At 46.2% G+C, this 27,187-nt stretch overlaps 1 protein-coding gene across 3 annotated transcripts in view; it reads left to right on the top strand.

The window, feature by feature from the left end:
* The first annotated feature begins 561 nt into the window (after positions 1 to 561).
* DAG1 (dystroglycan 1) overlaps positions 562 to 27,187 on the top strand; it is a 62,174-nt gene continuing 35,548 nt past the window's right edge. Inside the window, exon 1 of one of the 3 annotated variants that reach the window (XM_030867122.3) lies at positions 562 to 694. The gene's annotated coding sequence lies outside the window, so the exon portion shown is untranslated. The other 2 variants (XM_030867119.3, XM_030867120.3) reach the window with 2 other exon arrangements.

Below are 27,187 nucleotides of genomic sequence, written 5' to 3'. Positions count from 1 at the left end.
AGGGCAGGAGGAGGGGACGAGGGTCAGGCCTGAGGCGCTTCCCGGACACCCCCGCCTGCTGGGGGCTAAGCCCCCGGAGAGGGGCAGGCTTCCTGCCCTTCCAGCCCTCGGCCCTCGCCTCAGTTTCCTCATCAGTATAAGAGTCGGTCAACGGGGCCATGGTCCTTCGCAATTTGGAGGACGCTTCCTGATTGTTTTCTTGTCTTAAAATTACCTGATTTGCGTTCGACAGAAATCAGGAGGGCGGAAGGCAGTCTATGGGTGGCCAGTTGTGGCCGGGCCAGTTATCGGGCCTGACCACCCGGGTAGGTTGGATGCCTCTCAGGGGCCCACATGCCTGAGGTTGGGCGGGGCGCCCCTCCCCCACTCCCCGTCCTGAGCTCTCCGGGTAACCCGGACGGGCCGGGGCGTGTCGCGGGTACGGACCTGGCCCGCCGCGGGCGGGATTTCCAGGATGGGGCGTGTCTTTTCAGACGGGGGCGCGGCGGGCCAATAAGCAGAGGGGCGAGGGGGGCGGGGCCTGTGCGCGGGTGCGGCGCGCTGCGGGGCGGCCGACGCAGGCAGAAGCGGGCGTCGCGGGGACTGCCGGTCGGCGCCGCGCGGAGCTGGCAGCGGGATTGGCTGCGGCACTCGCGTGTCAGGGGGTTGCTAGGCTTCGGTCGCGCGCCCCGCCCTCGCGCTCCCTCACTGCCCGGTACGTGCTCGCGCCGAGGCTGCGGTGCGGCGCTAGAGGTCCTCGGGCTCGGCGGCGACGGCGGCGGCAGGAGATTCGCGCCGAGTCCCCGGGGAGCGGGGCGGCGTCTCGCGGGTGGGAAGAGCGAGCACCTGCCGCGGCCCGCCCGTCGGCGCTCGGTGAGTGCGCCGTGCGTCCACTGCCGCCGAGCCTGGCAGCCCAGGCCCCCATTTCCGTCGCTGGCCCAGCCTTCCGAGGAACACCTGCTGCTGCTCTCGCTCTTTGGCCCGGGGCGGGGACACGGTCGCGGACGTCCTTGCGGGTGAGGGGGCGACGCGGCCCGGGTAGAACGGCCCCTTGCTCTCGGCTCCTCGGGCGAAGGCTGGAGGCGTCCGGCCCCGGGCTGCGCGTCGCGGCGGTGGGCCAGGCCTCAGCCCGGGCCGCGCTCCAGGGAACGCGCGGCGGTCGCGGGCGTGTGCGGCCTGCGGACTGTCTCCCGGGCTTCCTCAGAGGGTCGCGCGGCCCAATTTGGCCAGAGCTCGAGGATGGGGCATTGAGCCCCTCAGGAGGCGCCGCAGCCGCTATATCCTGAGCCGCTCAGAGCCTTGGGGTCACCCCTTCACACACATACACACTTGGGCTTCTTTGGTGTTTGGAAAACCATATTCACCCGCGGGTATATCTGGAAAATGTCTCCAGAGAAAATGCTCTTTCGGTTTAGAATCCTTCTGCCGTAAATTCCGAGTTAATTTCATACGAAGTCAACTACTAATTTAAAATGCATATTTTAATTCTGTGACTTGAGAAGCTCTTAGATTTGTAAAGTTACTTCAGAATTAGTTTTAATGGTGATCATGAAGTTTTGCCTTGGTGAGAGCTACAGCCTGGGACAGCACGGTTATAGCCTAGAGTTCTAACTTAAGAGTCCGGCCTGCTGTTTCCCTAAATAAGCGAGTAGACGTGATTCCTGGCATGGAAGCTAAACTCTGCAGGGAGGGTGGTGTTTATAGGACCTAAGTCCAGATAAAGAGTTGGATGTGCTACCAGGTGTTTTGGAGTTTGGTGTAGATCGGATGTTGTAACTTTATCAGGTGGTTCTATGCTCAGCGTTCAGAGACATAATTTTGGGATGTCCTTTTTTAGAAAAAGAATTGAACATTGGAGGCATAGTTTGAATATGGAGAAGTTGAATTGAACTTTGTTTGCCTTGAAGCCAAGTAATAAGAGCTCCTGGCCTACATGCTTAAAGGAGGCTGAGGAGGCATTTCTTGGAGGAGTGAGATTTGAGGAGGGAGTTGGATGCATGGTATGAGCCTGTTTAAGGCCTGTGGGTTACTGTAAGAAAGGAGTAAGCATTACTATATAGGCAACAAACATCTGGTTGGAACATGAAGGCTTGTGTTGTTACGTGCCTCTGTTGAAGGAGGCAGAGAGCCAGTCTTTACTGCTCTGAAAAATTGATTTAGCAAAATACATTTCATTTATTTAACAAATATTTGGCTTCACTGCTTACCAAATTCTGTGGTAGGTCCAGGGGACCCAAGAGACTGGTTCTGCCCTTAAGGAACTCAGGTTCGTGGACAGTGGGGGATGGGGAACCTATGATCGATAGTGTCTGCCCACTAAGTGTGCTCAGATGGTGCTTGGGAGCCTGAGGAGAAAGGGAATTCCTGAGCTGAGGCTTGCAGGGCCAGCAGAAATTAGCTGGGGGACAGCAAGTTCTGGACACAGGGAACCACATGTATATGAGTGCCTAAAGTAGCACGTGTAAGTCCTCCAGCATGACAGGTGGGAGCCCCAGGCCTTTCTTGTTGTGCTTAGTAGTTCAGACTTCATACTCAAGGTGCAGGAGTCTGGGAATGCTTTTCCTCAGTTGAGTGGTATAGTCCAGACCCATGTTTAGAAAGATCTTGTTGGTGGCCACATAGGTCGTGGCAGGGAGGGGATGGGAAAAGGACCTCTGGCTCTGAGGTTGGCCCTTAGAGGAGAGAGGAGGGAGAAGGAGCCAGCTCAAAAGACTGGCTGAAAAGTTTGAGCAAAGGGAATACCAGGCTGTAATGGGGGAGGAGACTGCATTCAGGAATGTGTGGGCCAGAATATTTAGCATGACCAAAGCTTTAAACCACGTCTTCTGCAGGTTTGCTAGTGCCTCTTAAACATTGAATATGGTGGGATTTGGAGGGACCCTGGGGCCACTTAAACTGGGATTATTTAGAAAAGGAGAAGCATGGCATTTGTTTGTTAAAAACTTTTAACAACCTTATTTCTCACTTGAACTGGGGGCATTGCACTTCCTCTTGGGCAGGGCTGGTATATTAACCCCTGAGAGTAGATATGTGTTCATCCTTGTTGAGGCAGATGGGAGCATGTTCAGTCCTTTACCTCACAGTTGTTCCACCCTTCCCTGTGCTCTGGGCCAGTGACACGATGGATCTACATCAGCCACAGTCGAGGGCCTTCTGTGTTTCTGCTCTACATGCACCATTGCTAATGCTTATGAGAATCCTTTATAGTGGCTTATTAAACTGAGTCATAGATGAAGGAATGTTCCCAAGGTCACACAACTGTCATGTGGCAGAATTAGGATTTGAACCCAGGCTGAACATTTGGCTGTACCCATCTGTGTTTCTGTTATATCAGACTAATAATGGTGGCCTCAGTTGGGTCCTTCTCTGGCAAAGACCAAGCCCAGGTGTCTGGTGGTGGGCAGAATGCCAGGATGATATGGGAAGGTGATCAGTGATCCCATGTGGAACTCCAGGAACATGTTGTGAGGGACCATTTTTCAGAAACCTAGGGTTTGTCAGAGCCTTCTTGAGGCCTGTGCTGGTTGCTCTGGGTACCATGCTGAAGTAAGCCAAGGAACTTGGGTCCTAGGCTGGAGAGGGCAGACTTTAGGGAAGAACTGCATTGGGCTAGACCTTCAAGAACGGTTAGTGGTTTGATTGGTGAAGGAGTGGTGGCAACAAGGTCACAATTTTGTGGAAGAAGAAATGAGCAGAGGAAAGGGGTGGGAGGGAGAAGACTGGGCACTTTTTTTTTTTGTATGTTCTGGAAGGTTGGGTTGCAGTCAGAATGCCACGTGGAGGAGTTTGGTGTTATGTAAGAATAGGAAACCTTGAAGATCTCGGAGCACAGCTGTGATGGGATCAGCTCTGTGTTTTAAGAAGTGAGCCCTCACTGTGAATGTTGAGGCTGGGCTGGACCAGAGGCAGGTTGGTTACTGCTGTGGTCCAGTGGGGGAGACACTGGATCTGAACAAGAACAGTGGTCAGCAGAGGAGTGGAGAGAGATAAAGAAGGTTCAAGATGAGCCAGTTCAGCAGATGTTAGGGACCTGAATGGTTCTGGTACCAGCAGGGGTCTACCACTGAGTGGAAGAGGCAGGAGGTTGACAGTGAAAAGATGAGGATGTAAGGCTGCATCAGCCAAGCACTGGTGAGGTCTCGAGAAACTCCAAATAAAGAGGGGCCCCTAGAGAATTCCCCAGTGGTCCAGTGGTTAAGACTGCACTTTCATTGTGGAGGGCTGGGTTTAATCCCTGGTCGGGGAACTAAGATCCCACAAGTTGAGTGGTGTGGCCAAAAAAAAAAAAAAAAAAAAGAGGGGCCCCCTAGACTGCAGGAATGGGAATGGGGGAAGGCTTGAGTCTTTGTGGCAGGCAGGTAAGATGGCAAGGAAGAAGTGAACTTATGAAAGAGAAAGCATGATTTGTTGACCCACTTGGTAGGTAGAGGAATAGTTTGACTTAAAGTGTCTATAGTTTTGGATACTCAGAATCATGGTGGGTGTAATGTAGCTTTATTTTTTAATATTTATTTATTTATTTGGCTGCGTTGAGTCTTAGTTGCGGCACGGGGGATCTTTGTTGCGGCATGTGGGATCTTTTCGTTGTGGTGCACGGGCTCTTCATTGCAGTGCTTGGGCTTCTCTCTAGTTGTGGCACATGGGCTCTAGAGCGTGGGCTTAGTTGTCCGCCCTGGAATCGAACCTGCATCCCTTGCATTGGTAGGTGGATTCTTAACCACTGGGCCACCAGGGAAGTCCCCCGTAATGTAGCTTTAGACTGGATTCAGTTAAAGAATGGCCACTGGCTCACAGATTTGACCTGTGCAAGGCAAACTGAAGGTGGCCCGTGATGGTGTGAAGTTAGAGCCCCTATACCTGTGCTTGCTTTTTTAAGTTGGGTTTTTTGGGGGATTTTTTGGTCATAGCCTTCTTGATAAGAGGCACATAACTAGCCTAGTGGAATTGCAAGTGTTGACAGATACATTTTGTGGATGGGCAAGAATAAGAGTGAAGTCTCATGAGTTTTTTTCTAGCCAGTATAGGAAGTCAGCAATGAGAAGTTTGATTCAATATTCCAGGTTCTGGGGCACATTGTTTAGATTTGAGCCACTACAGAGCATGACTGCTTGGAGGCTGGAGTCTTCCAGAGTATCATACAGGTAGTATGGTCTTCAGTGTGTCCTGTATATTGGTCAAGGATTTCTCCCTCCTTTTCTGGAATAAGTGTTCTCCCTCCTCCATGTTAAAGAGTATTTCTGTGCCTTTGCCAGTGTTATTGTGCTGTTGCTTCTTTTTTTTTTTTTTAAGTTTTTTTTTTTTTGATAAATTTATTTTATTTTTGGCTGCATTGGGTCTTTGTTGCTGCACATGGGCTTTCTCTAGTTGTGGCGAGCAGGGGCTACTCTTCATTGCGGTGCGCACGCTTCTCGTTGCGGTGGCTTCTCTTGTTGCAGACTAGACCTAAAGGCTTCAGTAGTTGTAGCACGTGGGCTCAGTAGTTGTGGCTTGCGGGCTCAGTAGTTGTGGCTCATGGGCTGTAGAGCATAGGCTCAGTAGTTGTGGCACACGGGCTTAGTTGCTCCGTGGCATGTGGGATCTTCCTGAATGAGGGCTTGAACCCGTGTCCCCTACATTGGCGGGCGGATTCTTAACTACTGCGCCACCAGGGGAGCCCCTGTGCTGTTGCTTCTTAAGCCCCCATCTTTCTCTGCTTTTCCTGTGTTGACACTTCAGTTCTGGAGTAAGGTGATGGTGGTTTTGAATATACTACTGATTGATCTGGTCATTTCCCAGTAGGTCTTTGTGTGCGCATGCCTCTGGGTATTGATTTAAAGCAGTCTTCCTGTGAGTTGCATAACCTGCTTTGCCTTTTGACAGTCCCTCTTCACTCTGATCATTAGTCAGTAATACTGCTCAGATAGCAATTTCTATAAATAGGATTTTAGAGTAGTTTACAAAATTACACCAGCTAGAGTGCTTAATTTAGCCTTAATGAATAGGGTTTCCTATTTTCCTGTTTCTTAGGTTTGATAGCTAAGCATTTTCTTAGCCTTGCTCTGGGTCCAGGGTGGAAGGATGGATGGGATGCTTTGGTACAATATCATGAACAGAGCGTGTCTAAATTGGTGAAACTGTTGTGTGTTCTCTGTTGGAGTGAAGTAAATCTGAATGAAACTTTTGCAGTATGTTGACTTAATTTATATTTTAAAAATAGGATTCTAGTGGGAATATCAACTGAATATAAAAAATCAGTTTTTAAAAAAAATTTTGGGGCTTCCCTGGTGGCGCAGTGGTTGAGAGTCCTCCTGCCGATGGAGGGGACACGGGTTCGTGCCGCAGTCCGGGAAGATCCCACGTGCCACGGAGAGGCTGGGCCCGTGAGCCACGGCTGCTGAGCCTGCGCGTCCGTAGCCTGTGCTCCACAACGGGAGAAAGAAATTTTGGCGGTGCCAGGTCTTAGTTGCAGCATGCGGACTTCTTACTTGCGGCATGCGGGCTTCCTAGTTGCGGAATGTGGACTCTTGGTTGCGGCACGCATGCGGGATCTAGTTCCCTGACCAGGGATTGCACCCGGGCCCCCTGCATTGGGAGCACAGAGTCTTACCCACTGGACCACCAGAGAAGTCCCTAAAAAAATCACTTTTATGACAATGTCTTTATCCTATACATCATGGGGTACGTTTACTAGTGTTGAGGTTTTGCTTCTCAGTTATACCTTCTTGAGCTAATTGATTTTGAAAATACCACTGTCTAAATTTTAGACATTGGAATTAATTTTATATTTTTGAAGCTGTTTATAATTTTTGGTCCTGAATTGACTCTACAGAATACATTTCATTTTCATTATTACCCTTTGACAATAAAGGGTGACTGATTGGTGGTGTGGGCGGGAGACTGAGTGGCATTCCCCACTTCCTTTGGAGGTGGTCATTGTGGTGTATGTAATTCTATTTCGGTTGTGGGCTTTCACCAATATTGGTTCCTTCTTTTCCTGTAGGGCCTCTGTTCTCCAGGAAGATAAGGCTTTTTTTTTTTTTTTTTTTTTCGGCTGTGCTGCACAGCATGCAGGATCTTAGGTTCCCCAACCAGGGATCAAACCTGTGTCCCCTGCAGTGGAAGCACAGAGTCTAAACCACTGGACCGCCAGGGAAGTCCCCCCAAGATAAGGCTTTTATAGCACTAGAAGGTGAGATAAGTTACTCGAAAAGGGAGATTTCTGTGAAAGAAAGATGGTGGGTAATCACGTACTTGGCAAAATGATCACGGAATTTTAAGACACTATAGTGGGGGAAAAGCTGTATTAAATAATAGATATATTTAAAATAAATGTGGAAGAAAAAAGTAGAAAGGAAGGGAAAAATCCCTTGTCCCCCAACTGTATTCTTTCTTTAAATAGGAAATGCTAACACATGGTTCAAACTCAAAAAGTTCAAAAGGATTGGACAGGGGAAAGAAATCTTTCTTCCACCCACCCCCTAAGTCCCTGCTTCCCCTCCCTAGGAGCAGCCGATATCCCCTGATTCCTGGGTGTCCTCCAGAGATGGCCCTTGGGCAACGCTTTTACTGAGTTTAGGTTAGAGTATAAATTTAATTTTTAATCTTGTTTTTGCCCTCCCAGCATTATAGCATGATCATTGTTCTATAAATATAACTTTTTTTTTTTTTTTTTGGTGGTACGCGGGCCTCTCACTGCTTTGGCCTCTCCCGTTGCAGAGCACAGGCTCCGGACGCGCAGGCTCAGCGGCCATGGCTCACAGGCCTAGCCGCTCCACAGCACGTGGGATCTTCCCGGACCGGGGCACGAACCCGTGTCGCCTGCATCGGCAGGCAGACTCTCAACCACTGTGCCACAAGGGAAGCCCAATATAACATTTTTGATGGTTAACCTGTCCCCAGTTCTTACATGGTTGTTAATCTTACTTTGGTTATAATAGATAATGTTGCAGTTAACATCTTTGTGCATAAAGTTTTTTTAGAATCTTTTTATTACTGCAATATTAAATATAAAACTTTTGAAAAAAGTGCAGTGTGACTTACAGTTTTGGAGGAGCACATCTATAACATCAAGTAAGGCAGGTTTTTATTGATTTTCATTTTTAAGCACTGTGTACATTTTCCCCAGTTCCTTTTCTATGACTTGCATGGGTATGCAATTTTTATAGTCACGTAGAGGCCTAGACTCGATATTCTCTGCCATTGGGGGTATGTGTAGCCACAGATTCATTCTTCCTGAGGCAGTCACAGCCCTTGGACACCCTAAGTATAGGGGAGTGTGCCAGTTGAGGGGAGCTTAAGGATGAGTGAAACATTTGGAAGGATGTGTCATACTCAGGGAAAGAGAGGCCAGTGCCCAGCTTGGTCTGTTTTGGCATTTGCTCTTCATTTCTATGAATGTTAAGTTTTTATGTATGCAGTATGGGAATCGACAGACAAGAAGCACTGCTTACAAAGTTCTTTCTAATATGTATTGAAACAGATTCGTGGAATTGGTAGATGCTTGTTTTGGCAAATGTTATGGTTGTCTCTGTTTTACCTCTCACTGTACTGGGAACATTTACTCTAGGAATTCCAGGGGTTGATATGGGATTACTTAAGAAGATTCCCAAGGCTGTCTATGACAGAAGTGAACCAGCTCTGCCTTGGTTTTCATAAATGCCTCTTTTAATTAGCTTAGTTGTTCTCCAGGGCTGGGTTGATTCTCTAACCAGTTTTTGCCAAGAAAAATGATAAAGTTAATAATGGAATTGCAAATACTGGTTCCTTTTTATTTGGCTGTTAATCAGCACCCGGTATACCATCCATTTTCTGGGCCCTTATTATACTATGAAATGCTTTTATAAAACATGCATCTCTCGTCACTGTAAATGTCTTGTGTATACTCCTGCTTGGGCTGGTAGATTGTCTTTGCATCGGATCTGCCCTGACCTCAGGGAGCCTTGCTTACTGGATTTTTTTGGCTTTGCCGTGCGGCATGTGGGATCTTAGTTCCCTGACCAGGGATCGAACCCCTGCCCCCTGCATTGGAAGCATGGTGTCTTAACCACTGGACTGCCAGAGAAGTCTCTTGCTTACTGGATTTTTTAATGGTGGAGACCAGCCTGATGAGTAGCCCTTGAACAGGGGTGGATTCTGAGTCTTGTGGAAAACGAGAAAGTGTAGTGAACTTTGCTTTATCTGTTATGTTAAGCATACCTGAATAAGCGTCTTATATTTTTAGACTTTTGAGCAATATTGTGAAGATTGAATTGCCTGAGGAGAGAAATTTGGTAAGAGGAGACTAGAAGAGAAGCTCTTTAATAAAGATCTAAAAATAGAATTCACTAAAGTCACAAATAGATAACAGTAGGATTCCTGTCTCCTTTCCTTCTCTGGATTGTGCTACCAGCTGTTGCTTCTGCTTACCTGGAAGAGATCACAATATTTTGTCAGAAGGGTCAATAGTATAGACTTAAAAAATATATATATATATATATATTTTTGTTTGTTTATTTGGCTGCATTGGGTCTTCATTGTGGCATGTGGGGGTCTTTTGTTATGGTGAGCGGGCTTCTCTCTAGTTGTGGCACTCGGGCACCAGAGTGCACAGGCTTAGTTGTCCCACAGCACGTGGGATCTTAGTTCCCCGACCAGGGTTCGAACCGGGTCCCCTACATTAGAAAGCAGATTCTTTTTTCTTTTTTTCTTTTTTTTTGCGGTACGCGGGTCTCTCACTGTTGTGGCCTCTCCTGTTGCGGAGCACAGGCTCCGGATGTGCAGGCTCAGCGGCCATGGCTCACGGGCCCAGCCGCTCCACGGCATGTGGGATCCTCCTGGACCGGGGCACGAACCCGCGTCCCCTGCATCGGCAGGCAGACTCTCAACCACTGCGCCACCAGGGAAGCCCAGAAGGCGGATTCTTAACCACCGGACCACCAGGGAAGTCCCAATAGTATAGACTTAACATACTGTGTTTGCCAGTCTGAACATGTGCTTTTTCCAGTTTTAAAAGTAGTTTAAAAAGTGACTGGATTCCTTGGCACTGGGAAGAAATCTTTAGTAGGAAAAGTTGATTGTTCTGCTTGTAGTACCAGCCCTGGGCTGACGGGGGATGTGGGGTCCCTTGTCACCTCAACGCCCTGAGTGGTGGTGGTGTTTTTTTTTTCCTTCTGGTTGGGCACTGCTGCCCAGAGAGAGGACTCCTGTGTAGGTCATCTAATCCGCATGACTTAATCAGTTGGCACCTCAGGACTCCCTTCTGCTTTTTTAGGAGGGGCCCTTTTTGATTTGTGCAGCTGGATAGAAAAATGGCTGCTCAGGCTTTCTTCTTATGCAGGCCTCTGATACCCTGGGCTGCCTGTGCCCTTTCCCTCCATGTGAGGGGGTGAAGGAATGTCCTGGCCTCCCCTCTGCCCTCCTGCCATGAGCTTCCAGGGAGAATGGGGCCCATTGTGGGCTGTGCACAGCCCTCCGCTTAAGTGTCAGGCCTGCCATGGCCTCTCTGTTGGTCTGCTCTGGTTACAGGGTGCTGAGGGGCCAGAAGCCCAGCAAGCAGTCATTTCCTCACATGCTGCCCTGCTGTTCAGGAGTGTTCTGAGGGATGGTGCTTGTGCTTTCTTTGCTCCTGGGGCTGCCCTCTAAGTTTGTCAGTCTTGGTAAACATTCTTGTGGACCCTTTTGCAGGCCTGAGCTCACTCTTACTGCAGATCTCAGGCCATATTTGGAGAGGCAGGCCTGCTGCTCCCAAGGGTGACTGAGTGCCAGGTCACAGGAGGCTGGGCAGTTCCTCCAGGCCACTGGGGAGGCCCAGTATTCTGAATCCACTGGGAGGCATAGGATTAATCTATTTGTGAATGAAATTGGACTTCAAACTCTTGTTTTTCAAATTTATTTTGGCCTTCAATTATATCTCAGTAAAGCCAAGGAAAAACTTATTTTGGCCTTAATCAACTGTAGAACTTGTTGAAGATGTGAAATGCCAGAATATGGCATAGGGGAAGCCAGAGAGACTCAACTTTTTAAAAAACAGGTTTGTTCCGGATATGGGAGCTCACTCCTGATATCAGACTGCCTTACCCATCAGACAGTTCTTCTCCTGACCCCAGGCAAGTGTGTCCCTGGAAAAAAAATGTATGAGATATTTTTGGTTTTGATGAGTGAACAGATAGAGGTCACTGGCTGTTTGTCTTTCGGGGGTGTTGACTTCAGATAAGGAGCCAGAGTTGTGATCAGCTGTTGTTTAGCAGGTTCCATGAAGGGTAGGTGAGTGAGTTGGTGGTGGTGGTAGCGGGGATGGAGGAGGCCTAGTCAGACCTTTCTGGAATTGGCGAAGGGCTTTTCTACTTGAGGTCTATATTGATTGCATGGAAGGCTGCTGAGAAATTTGCTCCTCTAAAACTCAGGTAGGTTGACTTCGGAATGGTCCTGGAAATTGTTCCTGATCATAGTAAAAAAAAATTCCATTCTTTCCATGATGCTTCAACATGTACAATTTCTTTGTCTTCTGTGGAAGTGTCTTGTGAAAGGAGCAGCTGGCACTGGCACTGCCCTGGATGTTTGCCTTCCTCCTACCTTTTTTCTTTCTTTTATTACAGGAAAAAAAAATTCTAGCCTATTTTAACCTGCTATCTGATCAGAGTGATACGTTTCCTTCTCTGTTTTAAGATGGGAGTGGCACTTGTTTTTATCAAATAAAGGAATAAAACATATTTGCCATGCTGAGATCACACTGCAAATGCCAGCACTTGTTATAAAATGGTATTGAGTTTTCTAAAGAAGAACTGTTCTTTCAGATAGTGCCTGGTCATGCTATGGTCTTTTGGGTCATGACTTCCCAAGAGGTGAGGTCTACCCACTGAACCCTTGCTTTTTGGCAAGACAGGCAAGATTTTTGGTACAAGTGTGACGAGGTTGGACAATGAAAACACTGACTACCCTCAGCAGTAGAAACTCGAGCCTGAGGAAGGAACCTACCAGAGGTACTGAGTCCCTTGGAACCCTCCCATCCTGATGTGGCCTTAAGTAAGGCCCTTGACCTCTCTGCCTCAGCAAAATTGGGATAGAATATCCTCCCCATAGGCTGCTGAGGAGGAAATAAAAGCTTCCTAGTAATATGCCCTACACCTCTCCATAATTGCTACTATTATTACACTTATCCTTTTTCTAGTGTAAACTGAGAGTCCGATATTTAATAAAGGCTGGACATATTTCTTAGGTTAAGTGATTGGTTCAGGGGTGTTTTTTTATTGTGGTTTATAATTACATACATAATAGATCATATTTTATATGTACCAAGTAGAATCTTATTAAAAAAAAAAGCCTTAGACGTGAGCCCATTGATACCTCTCAGAAAGCAGCTCTAGCTTGACTGCTTGCTCACCTGTGGAGCTTTTTTTTTTAATAAAATTTATTTATTTTTGGCTGCATTGGGTCTTCGTTGCTGCATGGTTTTTCTCTAGTTGCAGCGAGCAGGGGCTACTCTTCGCTGTGGTGCGCGGGCTCCTTCTCATTTTGGTGACTTCTCTTGTTGCGGAGCACCGGCTCTAGGCGCGCACGCAGGCTCAGTAGTTGTGGTGCATGGGCTCAGTTGCTCTGTGGCATGTGTGATCTTCCCGGACCAGGGCTCGAACCCCTGTCCCCTGCATTGACAGGCGGATTCTTAACCACTGCGCCACCAGGGAAGCTGCCCACCTGTGGAGCTTTGAGTGCTGTGGTGTCTTATTGGGGTGCATCGTCCTGGAGGCACTGGCCCCATCGAGACGAATAAAGGACAAAAATAGTTTGAGGACCAAGGATTCTGTTAACTTTACAGTACTGTTTATATTTTTAAGGAGTTTCTTTGGAAATTCTTTGTGTGCCCAGGTTTGTTTTCTTGAACCTCACTAGTGCAGTAGAAGGAGCATGGACTGGCAAGGTTGCTGCATGAGTTGAGTGCCTGGAAGTGCTTTGTTTCCTTTTTTAGTATAATGTTTATTTCTGTTTGAGTTATCAACAGCAGTGCATGTCTGGTGTGAAAAGCCCTTGGTTTTCAAAGAGCTATACCTCTACTTATTTTTTCCCCATGTGACCATATGACTTCTTGCCTAGGTAGTTTATAATAGGTAACTTTGACTTTTCAGTCAACAGATGCATTTTAAGAGACTTGGAGCAAGTGAGTGCTCCTGGTTGAACGTTGGGCAGCAGCAGATTCTGTACCTGGAGCATGTAATTCAGCTGAGCTGCAGTGTTGGAACTCTTTAGAACAGAAATTTTAAGACTTTTTTGTTTGTTGTATAGGAGGATGAGCTCAGTCTGGAATGTCAGAACCTTACTCTGTAAAGTCAGCATCCTCCCTGGAAACCTAAAGTATTTTGGGTTTCCTTGACTCCTTGAGGGACAAATTGAGCATAGAGCTCCGGGGTGGGAGGAAGATGAGGGTACAGGCACCGGTGCCCAACTTCTGAGCAGAGGATGATTATCCTAAAGACAAAAATGGGGTTTCAGCCTCCAGATGATGAAGACGCCGGGTTTTATGAATCTGTGTTCAGGGGGAGCTGCCTGTGGGTTCCCACTGGAGAGGGCTCCAGGTGATTTCCAGATAGTGAAGGCATTTGGTCTCTGATCTTTGTTTTAGAGGCAGGTGAGGGTAAAGCTATTGGCTGTTATCAGATAAGAAAATGACATGATACCACCAGTGGGGAGCTGAAAATCTCTAAATACTCACTGTAAATCCTCTGATAGGATAGAGGGGAAGCAGAGCCCACAGGCCTTCTCCCAGCCTGGGAGTAGTCCTGGGGCAGTGCAGGGCAGTGCAGAGGAGGCCACTGTGCCAGAGCTGATTCTCAGTACAAGAGAAGAAACCCTGCTGTGAAAGTAAGTCCATTTCTACTGCAGTCACTGCAGACTCCTTGTCATTGTGGGGGGATTATTGACCTTGGCAGTTTTATTTCAAATTTGGATCTGGGGTGGAGAAAGCAGGATGCCCAGTGGTATACATAGTGATGTCCATGTTCCTTAGCTAGTCTGCTCTTGTAGGTTGTCTGAAGCACGGAAATATTACACCCATCAGAGATTATGGGTGGCTGGATTAAGATTGTTTGTATTTTGTATATATATTTTAAGTAGTGTATTTTGTGTCAGGTCCTTTACATGCATTAGCTTACCTAATGAATATATGTTTATAATTGGAAAAAGTTAAAGAAAAAAGGAATTTGATCTAGGAAGTGTTTAAGATGAAATATTGGCTGTTAAGCAGCCTTGCAAGACAGGCTAGCCCATGAACTATGGAGGGGACTGTCTTTTGGCACCCAGCAGGCCCTGTTGTCGCTGGGTTTCAGTTATTTGTTCATTCATTCAGTAGGTGGTTTTTCTTTTTTTTTTTTTTTTTCCGGTACGTGGGCCTCTCCCGTTGCGGAGCACAGGCTCCGGACACATGGGCTCAGCGGCCATGGCTCACGGGCCCAGCCGCTCCGTGGCATGTGGGATCTTCCCGGACCGGGGCACGAACCCGTGTGCCCTGCATCGGCAGGCGGACTCTCAACCACTGTGCCACCAGGGAAGCCCTGGCAGGTGGTTTTTGAGTCACTGTCATGTCCTGGGCACCATGCTAGGCCCTGGGAATGGATCTGGCAATGGATGAGAGAGGTATGGGCCCTATCGTTGCCCTGACCAGAAAAAAAAGGGAGAAGTGATGAAGTTATTTCCCTTCAGTTGAAGGAAAAAATTTTTTTCCTTTTTTCAGGAAAAGTGATTTGGAGAGGCTGAGGGTCACGCCCCTGGCAAGTGACTGCAGTCAGTGTGCCTCTGATTCATCATAAAGGGGAGTTGGGGGGCCAGGCCCATCTTAGAGAGTGATGTGAGGGATCAGGGAGAGGACCTTAGAGAGCTGGCGGGCAGTAATAGATTATTTTGAAAGCCAAGCTGACATTTGGGTATACAGTGATATGTCTCTGACCTGTTGAGCCATTTCCTAACCCTGATGCCATGGGAACCAGTTGAGAAGGATAAAGGAGTCATGCAGGTAGCTACAATATCAGCTTAATAACCAGCAGAGCTATTGGAGAGTGTGGGACCTGGGTGAGCAGCCAGTGGTGGTTCCTAAGGCCAAACCTCTGAATTAGAGAGAGGTCTCCACCCAGTTGCCTATGAGGCCACCCTCTCTGTTCCATGCTTCCTGGTGGGGTTCTCTTTCTGCATATGCTGCTTTGCAAAGTCCTCAAGCTCTTCCAGGACTGGTTTTCTGTTTACTTCATCCATTTATTTATTTATATATTCATTCATGTGTGCATGCATGCATGCCGCATGGCACAGCATGCAGGATTTTAGTTCCCCGACCAGCGATTGAACCCATGCCCCTGCAGTGGAAGCGTGGAGTTTTAACCACTAGACTGCTAGGGAAGTCCCAACTTAATCTTGTCTTTTTAAATCTATTTTTTAACTTTTTTTTTTTTTTTTTTTTTTTGCGGTATGCGGGCCTCTTACTGTTGTGGCCTCTCCCGTTGCGGAGCAACAGGCTCCGGACGCGCAGGCTCAGCGGCCATGGCTCACGGGCCCAGCCGCTCCGCAGCATGTGGGATCTTCCCGGACCGGGGCACGAACCCGTGTCCCCTGCATCGGCAGGCGGACTCTCAACCACTGCGCCACCAGGGAAGCCCTATTTTTTAACTTTTAAAAAACTTTACTAGTGTAAAATTAAACAAAAATGGAGAAAACAAGACCACCCTCCCCCCAAAAAAAGTAGAGCTTAGTGAATTATAAGGTCATGAAATAGAACTTTATTGGTTCCACCAGAGGCTTCTCTGTGAGCCCCAACCCTGCCACAGCCCCCTCTCCCTTTCCTTCCCAAGGTGACCCCATCCTGTCTTTTTGTAGCCATTTTCTTACTTTTTTTTTTAATGGTTTTATCTCCCAAATGTGTATCCTTAGGCACTGCAGTTTAATTTTGTCCATTTTTTTTAAAGTTGTCATATCTTGTAAGTTTCTTTATCTGCATTTTCTCCCCTCTGTCCCTTTTCCTTGCAATTATCTGCTGAAGAACCTGGGCCCTTAGACCTGTGGAATCTCTCACAGTCCAGATTTAGCAGATTGTGTCCCAGGGTGCAGTTGAGCATGCTCTTCTCTGTATTTCCTGTGAATCAGCAGCTGGATCCAAAGGCTTGATCAGCCTCAGGTTTGGTCCCTTTGGCAAGGCTGAGGTGGTTTGGGTCTTTCCTCCGGAGTGCTGCTTTCCTTTTGTTCCGTATTTTGCTCATAGCAGGTACCCAGAGCACCACTTCTGTGGCAGGACAGTGGGGCCTGAGGAGAGGCTAGGCCCAGCTCAGCCTCTAAGTGGCTCTGTGGTCCTTGTCAAACCAGTTTCCCCAGCACAGTGTGACAGGTGTTGGAAGAGGAAAAGCCTGGATGTGTTCTCTGGCCTAATTCACTGAGATGGGTTCACAGTGCTGTCCCCCTCTCAGGCCCTCCCTTCTTTCTTCACATTGCTCTTCTCCCCACATTCTCAGCTCCTCTGCCTTTCATTGTCTGTCCCTCATCTTGTCCCCTCTTCAGCTTTCCTCTCTTCCTTTCCTCTTTTGTTGATAGGGTATTGTGATGGGGAAAAGGTTGTTTGAGACTTAGGGGAGGAATGCTTATCCTGCGTGATTGCTCACCATCTGGGAGACTGTAGAAGCCTTGATTTACCCATTTGTAAAATGAAGGTGTAGCTCCTGATGACTTAAATGGTCTCCTCAAACTCTGTCTTATGAGCATTGTGTTTTACAAATTTTCTTTGTGTTTGAAAGCTATTTTAGAGGATTTTCCTGCTTCTCCATGTAGGCCACACAGCTCCAGTGGTAAGGAAATGGAGAAATGGATAGAGCTTAGAGAGCAGCCAGAATCTAGTCTTTCCCCATATCTGCACCATCAGACCAGGTAGGTTGGGTGGATAGTAGAAAGCTTTGTGGGCTGTGGTCATGGCCTCACCTGCTGGTCTCAAGCAGTCTCTGGGTACAGAGACTTGCCTTACAGAATGGAGAGGTATGTCAGCTACCAGTGTTGTCGCCTTGCTGGCTGGTAGCTGAAGATGTGAGCATGTGGAGGTCCAAGAGTGAGTGTTGAGAGTAGGCTCAGGCTCCAGGCCCAGGAACTCATCAGCTAGTTCTGGCTTTCTTGTCTGGAGGCCCCACCCCAGCTTACCCCAGAATTTGTTGGGCAGCGTAAGCCGGTATCTGGTGTGAGGGCAACTATGTGCTCACATCAGAGAGCTGCTGCCTGGTCAACTATTGCCGTGAAGATCTGGAGGAAAAGGGCTCTGCTCATGGCTGGCCTATACCTTTGTATATAGTAAGCTCGTTGCCCTTCAGATGGGAGCTGCCCCTGAGAAGAGATGTCCTGTGATGTACCAGGATTTTTCTGGGCTTTTCCCAGTGCTGTGACACTTACCATGTGCCTGTGGAGTTTTTGTTGTGCTATTATTTCACACATTTAAAATTCCATTTATTTTTATACTTAAATAATTTTGAAGCCATGTAAATTCAGATTTTTGCATCCTGTATGTCCATCAAGGTTGCTTAGGCCTAAGGAAGTAGACCAGGTTTTGTTTTCTTGTTTTGAATCCAAGTTTTCTGAGGGTTGTCCTTTAGGGAGGAGAATGTAAGGAATTCCAGAGTTAGCGAGGTGTGGATTGTGCTAGTGGAAGGGCTGGAGAGGCTGCTGGGCACTGCTCAGGAGTTGCCTGAAGGAGTGGGTGTCAGCAGCGGGCATGGCGGTGAGGAAAGCGCTGAATCTCCTGTGTGAGAGATCTGTATCACTACCTTTAAAAATTGCATTACTTGGAATTTGGTGAGGTCAAGACCACAACCAGAGCTAGTTGCTTAGGTGGTGAAGCAGGAGTTAAAGCTATGTTTTCTGATGTTGGCTGCTCTGGTATTCTATGGTGTTTGTGATCAGCTAAGAGTGAAGGTCCTTAGAGGGAGTCCTTGCTTTCAACTCAGGTGTGGGCAGGTGGCAGGCAGGTAGCAGGCTCCAATCAAAATTGTCCCAGGCCAGAGCTGAATTATCTCATTCTTTAGGCTTTGAAAATCTATTCTGTTATAGATGAAGTTGTTTCACTGAATCTCCTGATAACTAGCAGTATTTGATTTTTTTTGGTCACTATTAAAAACAATTGAAGCAAGATTTACTTGTAGCAAAATGCATAAATCATAAATGTACAGCTTGACAGTTTTAGATATTGTATATATCACTCAGATCAAGATACAGAACATTTCCAGTAGGTTCTATTGTGCCTGTACCCAATCAGCATCTCCCTAAAGGTAACCACTTTTCTGACCTCTGTTCTTGAGCTTAGTTTTGCTACTCTTGACCTTTATGTAAGTGGAATGATAGAGAGTATGATATGTACTTTCATGTGCCTGTCTTTTCTTGCTGAATGTTAGGTTTGTGACATCTTTGTGGTTCTGTACAGCAGTTTGTTCTCTTTTGTTGTATAGTATTTCACATATGAATATACCACAATTTACTGCTTTTCCTCTTGGTGGACATTTGAGTTGTTTTTAATTTTTGACTATCATGAATAATACTGATATGAATCATTCTTGTCCATGGCTTCTGAGTATATATCTAAGAGTGAATTGCTGGATATACTTGATGTTTTAATTACTGGGGATTTTGTCTGTATGTCTCTGTTGTATTTTATTTTTGATCTTCTTGTTGTGGAGAATTTCAAGTACACTCAAAGACAGAATAATACAACGAATCCCATGTACTTATCACCAGCCCCAACATCCATCACCTACTGGCAAGTTTTGCCCATTCACACTCCCAACTATTGTCCCTACCCCACCCCTCTGTTATTTTGAAGCAAATCTCAGACATCCTGTCATTTCATCCATCAGTAGTTTAGTGTGTATCTATAGAAGGTAATGTAACCACAGCAGCTGCTGAAGGGCTTCATGCTCCTATCTGGTCCTGGTGTTCTTCACTAGGGGTTTGTATCATGGTCCTCATGGTAGGATGTGGTTCCCAGTTCCTGTTACTCCTCATCTTGCTGGAGTTGCCTATGTCCCTGGTTTTTCCAGGAAGTTTTTGAACCAGGAACCAGCATGGTATAGAGTTGGAGGGTCATCTTAGGACTTTGGAATGTCAGTCACTGTTGTGGGCACCACTTTCTGTTGGATTAATCATTCATGTGTACAAGTTAGGCTGATCTGAGTGAAAGATGAGAGTGGATTGGTGAGTACTTTTGTGCTCAGACACACAGCTGCTTGTCCCAGGTGGCTGCACTGGCCAGGGACAGATGGTTCTTCCCCCACTGCCCCAAGAGTCTGGAGGGTGTGACCTCCAGGATAGCCGGGCTCCAGCGTTCCTCTCAGACTCTGCCCCTCAGTTGAAAAACAATAGGCCTCAAACTTAGGTTTGGCAATATGATTTAGAAAAGGTTAATGTTTTTCAGAACAGTGAAGCTACAGTATGAAGATTAGACTTGGGAGCTCCAAAATACTCTCTAGCTTCCCTCTCCTGTTCTCCTTGGGCTCAGCACTTGTATTTGTGTTCCCACTGCCCTGAGCCCAGAGTTGTTTAGGGTGGGCCCGGAAGGTACCCTGGTCCACAGGGCTGGTCCACAATAGGAGCAAAGAGCACCACAGATAACTTATTATTTGGAGTAATTAACCCATAAATTTTCCATAGCAATTTTCCTCTGAGGCAGTCAAGTTTGACTAGAAAAATATAGTGCCATGTTTTGATTCATTAGTCATCTGGATGCTCACCCTCCCATATTTTCATGCTGGCTAACTATGAAGTACCATTACTCCCAGCTTGAATTTATGATATCTGCTGCCCACTATGCCCATTAATCCAACAATATGAGAGGGACAAACTGTCTCATGCTCTTTCAACCTGTCCCACACTCCTTTCTCTTCCATCTCATGTTATTAATGAAGGAGTTTAACAATAACAGTAACTCAATTTTAGTGAAAGTAAGAGAAAAGTCACTCATATCTTTAGGTCGGAATGTAAATTGAAGGATATTTTGCCAATATCTAGCAATTCTAATATACATAACCTTTGGCCCAGCAATTCCACATCTAGGATTTTATCCTCAGATTTCTTACCAGAAGAATGCAAGGCTGAGAGGGAGAGAGCACCCTTCAGAGCAAAATATGCAGGATACTTAGACAGGTATGTGCCACAAGCAGCAGGGGGTGGTGAGGAAGTGGATCCACCCACTGGGGCTGAGGTCTTCCAGTTCTAGTAAACTTTAAAAAGTAACAGTTATGAAGTATGTGATACCATTTGAACTTTGAGTGAAATAAAAAGAGATGTACTAGTTTATGTGTTTAGAGATACATTAAATGTGTCATTTGTGGAGAACTACTGAAGAAACCCAGCCTGCTTACCTGAAGGCCTGGGAGGGAAACCACCTTTTCACTTATGGCTTAGTGTATTATTGAAATTTGTTTTACCTCCATGTGAATTATTTTTATTGCATTAAGTTCAAAGGACCAGACAGCTGATGGCATCATTGTGAGGCTTACTGTGTATCTTCTGAATCATGCCCGGGGATTGTTAATGGGGAATCTGATACTGGGAAACACTGATTTCAGCCTGCCCATATTTTGTGTTTAGCTCTGGGACCTCTGAACTTGGTGATGGTCTGGTTGGGGGTTTTTTCCTCCAGGAGGGAAGGCTCCTGGGAAGGAAAGATGAAACTATTTTTAATCTTGAGCAAACATAGCCCAATGTAGTAATTTCAGGCCCCAGTGTGACATTTTCTTCCATTATAATCCGAGTCACTTTTAAAGCAAAGTCCTTTTTTGTACATTTTGTGCTTGTAGTGTTTCTAGAGGGAAAAGCTTTTAAGATACCCCCTCCTTATAAAGGAGGGCTTGGGGTCCTGGTGGGCTATGTTTTGAATCACGAAGTCAGGGGCCTTGGTGCCTGGAATCTGGAACGCTAGTGGACAAAGTGTGAGGGTGTGAGGTAAGTGGTAGGATTAGGGTTACTTAGGCCATCACCGTTTACAGAACTCATCTGCTGACTTTGCCTCACAGCTGTTGATGAATATTGCTGCTTCGTCAGGGAAGAACTGACGTTCTGAGACGAGAGGCCGACCATGCCCCACGTTCCTTTTTCTTAACACTTATTTTCTTTTCATTTCACACAGTTTATATTTTTGTAACTTAAAATTTTGTTATAACTTCAAACTGCAGAAAAATTGCAAAAGTAGTACAAGAAACTCCTAAATACGCTTTACCTTGAGTTACCATTTGTTTACATTTTGCCTCATTTTCGCTTTGTCATTCTGTTTCTTTTCACTCTGTACATTTTTTCCCTGAACCATCTATGAGTGATTGGCAAACATCACGCCCCTTTACTCCTAAATACCTAATTGTGTATTTCCTAAGAATAAGAATATTCTCTTACATAATGACAATACATCTGTCAATATGAGGGAAATTTAATATTGGTTTAATATCTAATCTACATTCCATACTCAGATTCCTCAGTTGTCCTAATAACACCTTTGATAGCCCCATGTGAGTAGGCACAAGTTGCTGGTTTGTCTTGATGATCAGTTCTGGTTGAGGAGGTACCTGACAGTTTTTTCCTCCTTAAAGTTGCTATTTTTCCCTTTGCAATTAATAAGTAATTTATGGTAGGACACTATGTAAATATCCTGTTCCTTATCAAACTTTGACCCTCTACTTTCAGCATGCAGTGATGCTTCTAAGACCATCATTCCTTCTGAATTAGTTGTCATCTTACTCAAAGAAGAGCTTTCTCACCTCCTTCACTTGTTTATTCAGTTTTGTTTATATTAGTTCACATTGATAACTTATTCAATGTGATATAGCCCATTCTTGTCATTATTCATTTTGATGCCCAGATTGTCCCAGGTTTGGCCAGTGGGAGCCCCTTTAGGCTGGCTCCTGTTCTTTTGACATGTCTCCATCATTGTTTGAGCACTTCCTGACTTTCTAGTGCAAGAAGATGTTCCAGGTTCCTTTCCCCAGCCTGGCATCAGCCCTTTCCACAAGGAGCCTTGGTTTCTTTTAGTTGAAGTGGCATTTAGTAACCAGGATATGGATGCATGGTACACATTTTTATTTACTAAAGTCTTTCAAAATAAATCTAATTTTGTATTCAGTTACTTAATCATGTTGCAGTTGAATAAAGGAGTTTCATGACTTAAATAAAGGAGATCCAGTTCTTGACTTTTGTTATAAGTTGAACAAGTAAACACGATATAAGCAGACTAAGATGGACTTTAGCAACAAAATAAAAGAAGGTCTTGCCTGCTCAAAAAGAATTTATTTCTGCTTAACTGTTACAGAAATTACCAAAACCACTGAGCTAAGTTCTGAAGAGGAAGGATATGCCTGAATATTGATGCCAGGGACCCTTATTCCAGGCTGTGGACTGCCTGAAGTCCAGCTCCATGAGGCAGTGCCCTTGACTCTGTTGTCAGAGCTTTGGAGTAATGGCAGTGTCTTTCGAGGCAATGAAGCAGAGCTTCCCTGGTGTTTCAGGTGGTCTTTGACATAGTTCTTCCCTAGGTGGGTTCCAGTGTCATGGGAAGACCTGGGTCTGACCTGTGTTCTCTCTGTGCCATCGTTATACTATGTGAGCAAATCAGATATGGCCCCTGCTGTCACTATTCTGAGAATTGAATGAAGAAGGAAAGGTATAGTGGGAGGTTAACTGGATAATGGAGGACTGAGTTGGGTGGGTTTCCCAAGGAAGCAGCATTTAGCGGGCTGGGAACTGAAGGGCGAGAGGGAGTTGGAAAAAACTCTACTTAACAAATGCTCATGAGTAATTTTTTTGTGTGTGCCAGGCAGAGAGGGTGGACCTGATTCATGGGCAACTGTCATGAGCTGCCTAGAACACAAGAGCCATGTGATGGCAGTTGTGGCTCAGGCAAGTTAATCTAGTGAACCAGGCTTCAAGTCCTGGCTCTGCCCCTTACTTGGTATGGACTTAAGTTTTTGCATGTCGTAAAGGGGACATTAGCTATTCAGCAGGGTTGCTGTGACGTAGGGTCACTTACCATCCTTAACGTGTTGCAGCATCCAGAACCTGATTACTCCTTGTTATGGCAGTTTAGTGTAGGGTAAACCATAATAATTGAAGGGCAGTCTTTGTGGAATGCTTAGTCTGTGCATACATTGGGCTGAGTGGCTGATGCATCACTTTCAGTTCATCCTGACAGTAGCCCTTTGAGGTCAGTGACGCATGGTCCCCATTTCATTGATGAGAAAACAAGCTTAGGCAGCACCTGGAGGCCAACTTGAGCTCATGTCACAGAATCAGAGTGGAGCCAGCGACTGCCACAGCCACTACGACTCTGAGAAGGACTGGGGCTTGGAAGGCAGGAGGGAGAACAACTCCAGTAACACTCCTGGGTATTCCATGTGGTGCCAGTGCTGCTGAGTAGCATTGATGTGTTTTGTGAGGGGGCCAGGACATATGGGAGAAACTTTCTAGAGGATCCAGAATTGTGGGTCTGGGGCTCTGATGAGAATTTCAACACAAGAGTCCTTGTCCTGGTGAGGATTGATCAGATATACTGGGTTGAGGGTAAGTTTCTGCATTTCCAAGCCCTTTTTCTCAGCTGTGCACCAGTTTTTAATTCCTTCAGTACCTGCTGTCCGTGTGGTCTGGGCCCCAAACTATACTGTCTACCTCCTGTTCTGTTTCAGAGCTGTTGTATCTTTAGAGCAGGGTTTACTATTGGTTGAAATCTGCACCCCAGTCAGTGACATCAGAATTTTGGGGGTGGGACTCAGGCATCAGCTCCGTTCCCTGCCCAGGTGATTCTAATGTGCAGCCAGGGTCTAGAGCCACTGCTCCAGAGCTTAGGAGAGCTTGTATCCTTGGTTGAAGTAAGAAACTTAGCCTGCTCACGAAGGCAGAACTGGGTATTCAAAAGGTGCTGATGTCAAAAAGAGTCATGTACCACAATGTTCATTCCAGCTCTATTTACAATAGCCAGGACTCGGAAGCAACCTAAGTGTCCATCAACAGATGAATGGCACATATATACAATGGAATATTACTCAGCCATAAAAAGGAACGAAATTGAGTTATTTATAGTGAGGTGGATGGACCTAGAGACTGTCATACAGAGTGAAGTAAGTCAGAAAGAGAAAAATACCATATACTAACACATATATATGGAATCTAAAAAAAAAATGGTTCTGAAGAACCTAGGGGCAGGACAGGAATAAAGACACAGACCTTCTAGAGAATGGACTTGAGGACACGGGGAGGGGGAAGGGTAAGCTGGGACGAAGTGAGAGAGTGGCATGGACATATATACACTACCAAATGTAAAATAGACAGCTAGTGGGAAGCAGCCACATAGCACAGGGAAATCAGCTAGGTGCTTTGTGACTACCTAGAGGGTTGGGGTAGGGAGGGTGGGAGGGAGACGCAAGAGGGAAGAGATATGGGGATATATGTATATGTATAGCTGATTTACTTTGTTATAAAGCAGAAACTAACACACCATTGTAAAGCTATTATACTCCAATAAAGATGTTAAAAAAAAACAACAAAAGGTGCTGATGAACCTGCCCATTAGATCAAAGCTCATCTGAGGAAGATGGTCAACCAGGAAACAAGCTTTAGGTGGCCTTGATGGCCAGTGCATCAGAAAGAGGGTGCCTTCTGTTTCCCTCTTCCTGGGAATTCTCATGCCTGATGCTGTAAATGTCTAGCTGTTTTTGAAGTGGAAAGGAATGGACTTTGGTATAGTGCCATATTGCGGAAAAACAGTGATTTGTGTTTAACTCTCCAACTAAATGTTTGTTGAGCACCTGTTCCATTGAGGGGCTGGGCCGGATGTGGGAGTAAGCATTCCAAGTTAATTGGAGCATGATCGCGCTGTAGCAACACCTGCGGCTCTGTGGCTCTGTGTGGAGGAGAACGTGCTGTGCGCATAACCCGTTAAATGAGTGGCAGGGATTGGGCATGCTTGGATAGAAGAGAAAGCACTCTTGGAGTGGTAAAGGAAGGGCAGTCTCTCAGGAGAGGAGGAGAGGAGGACTTGGAGCCTAGTTCTGAAGATAAGCAGAGAACCTGAGGGTTCAGTAGACATCTCTGCTCTGGGCAGTGATGCAATGTCCTAACTTATGGAGGAGTAGAGCCCTCCTATCCCTTCCTATCCCAGTGGTCTTGGATGAACAGACCGGTCTGGAAAGTAGAGGTCACACTCTGAGGACTCAGCTTTCCCTGATGATGTTTCACTCTTCTCCACCCTGGCCAGGCCCTGCTGTCTAGTCCCCACTGCATCAGCCTGAGCTCAGGACCTAGGTGAATTAGACCCTATTCCAGCTCTCAGGAGACACCCAGTCTAGTGGGGAAAGTTTTTACTGAGAAACAAGAGAAGCTCCTATTATTATTATTTTTGGCTATGCTGCGAGGCATGTGGGATCTTAGTTCCCCGACCAGGGATTGAACCTGGGCCACAGCAGTGAAAGTGCCTAATTCCTAACCACTGGACTACCAGGGAATTCCCACATATCATTTTTCTTGAGACTAGTGCTCTAAATAAGAGGAAGCATTTTCATTTTTATGGTGTTCTTCATTTGTGAAGAGATTGAAACACAAATGGAATGGAGTTGGAGTTAAAGAGCAGATGGTGGAAGGTAGGATGATATGTGATATTGAGTAGATGGCCAAAAATTTGTTTTTTAATTTTTATTTATTTATTTTTGGCTGCATTGGGTCTTCGTTGTCGCGCGCGGGCTTTCTCTAGTTGCGGCGAGCGGGGGCTACTCTTTGTTGTGGTGTGCAAGCTTCTCATTGCAGTGGCTTCACTTGTTGTGGAGCACGGGCTCTAGGCACATGGGCTTCAGTAGTTGTGGCTCTTGGGCTGTAGAGCGCAGGCTCAGTAGTTGTGGTGCATGGGCTTAGTTGCTCCATTGCATATGGGATCTTCCCAGCCCAGGGCTCGAACCCGCATCCCCTGCAATGGCAGGCAGATTTTTAATCACTGCGCCACCAGGGAAGCCCTGGATGGTCAAAATTTTTTGAATACAAATCATCAAGGAAATATAATTCCTATTGTGTGTTTCTTTGTTAGAGCAAGGTGCTTATGGAAAAAGAAAAGGAATAATTGCAGAAGTATTATTTAATTTGCCATTTGCCTAAATTATCTCTGTTCATGCTGTTGATTATAATTATAGCTGGTGTTATTTCATTCCGTATTTGCCTAGAAAACAAGGCTTCTAAGAACATAGATTTATAAAATTATTTTTTAAAAATTCTGTCGGCCAAAAAATTGCTTTTGGTCCATTGCACCTGGTGTTGCTCTGCTCTGTCGAGTGCTGCGACCTCTGATAGTCACTGACCTCTTTCCTGTTCCATCCCCAGAGGACAGCCACACCTGAAGTTCTGTTGGGCAGGACCACTGCTTTCCTGTTGAGGTGTAGATGAAGTTAGAATATGTTCATTCTCCTTGAGAATGATTTGGACGTGGGACTTCCCTGGTGGTCCAATGGTTAAGAATCTGCTTTCCCAATGCGGGGGGCCTGCGGTTCGATCCCTGGTCAGGGAACTAGTTCCTGCATGGTGCAACTAAGAGCCTGCATGCCTCAACTAAAAGAACCCACGTGCCACAACTAAAGGTCCTGCATGCCGCAATGAAGATCCCGTGTGCCACAACTAAGACCCGGCGCAGCCAAATAAATAAGTAAATAAATATTTTTTAAAAAAGAGAGAGAATGTTTTGGACATGATTCCTTTAAAGCCTTTTGTGTCACGGCCCATAATAAGTGCTGTGCACTAACCATGTACAGGCCTTGGTGCCCAGGTGCTACACTCGTTGCTGTGGGTCATCCAGCAGGATATGAGCTACAAAGAAGTAACCAGTACCAGACAGGTGCACACCAGTCCTGTTTGAGGTGCTCACTGAAGCTTAGATTCCTGTTGAGGTTGAGGCCTTGTCACTTTCTTGCTCCGTGGTCAGTGTCAAATTCAAGTACTTAATAGTTAGTCTGTAAAAGCAAAAGATAGCTGAGATCCCTGGATGCATTGCAAGTAATCCAAAAAACATATGCAAGCTTTAAGTTAGTCTTCTTTGAACTAACTGCAGTTGTTTACAGGGTGGACTCTTTCAGAAACTGCTGCTCAAGTTTGCAGCTGCACTAATGCTTGGGGTACGAGAGGTGGAAACTCTGGTGTCAAGAGCCTGCTGGGTGACTTCCTGCTTCTTAGCCTTTCTGCAAGTAGAGAGCTGGAGTAACTTTTTGAGGCGTCTGTAGATTATGAGTTTATAAAGAGAGCT

The sequence above is a fragment of the Globicephala melas genome, chromosome 11 (genome assembly GCF_963455315.2).
Source record: "Globicephala melas chromosome 11, mGloMel1.2, whole genome shotgun sequence".
Taxonomy (NCBI): Eukaryota; Metazoa; Chordata; class Mammalia; order Artiodactyla; family Delphinidae; genus Globicephala; species Globicephala melas.
Note: the sequence above shows the minus strand (reverse complement) of the source record. Positions and strands in the feature narration are given on the sequence as shown.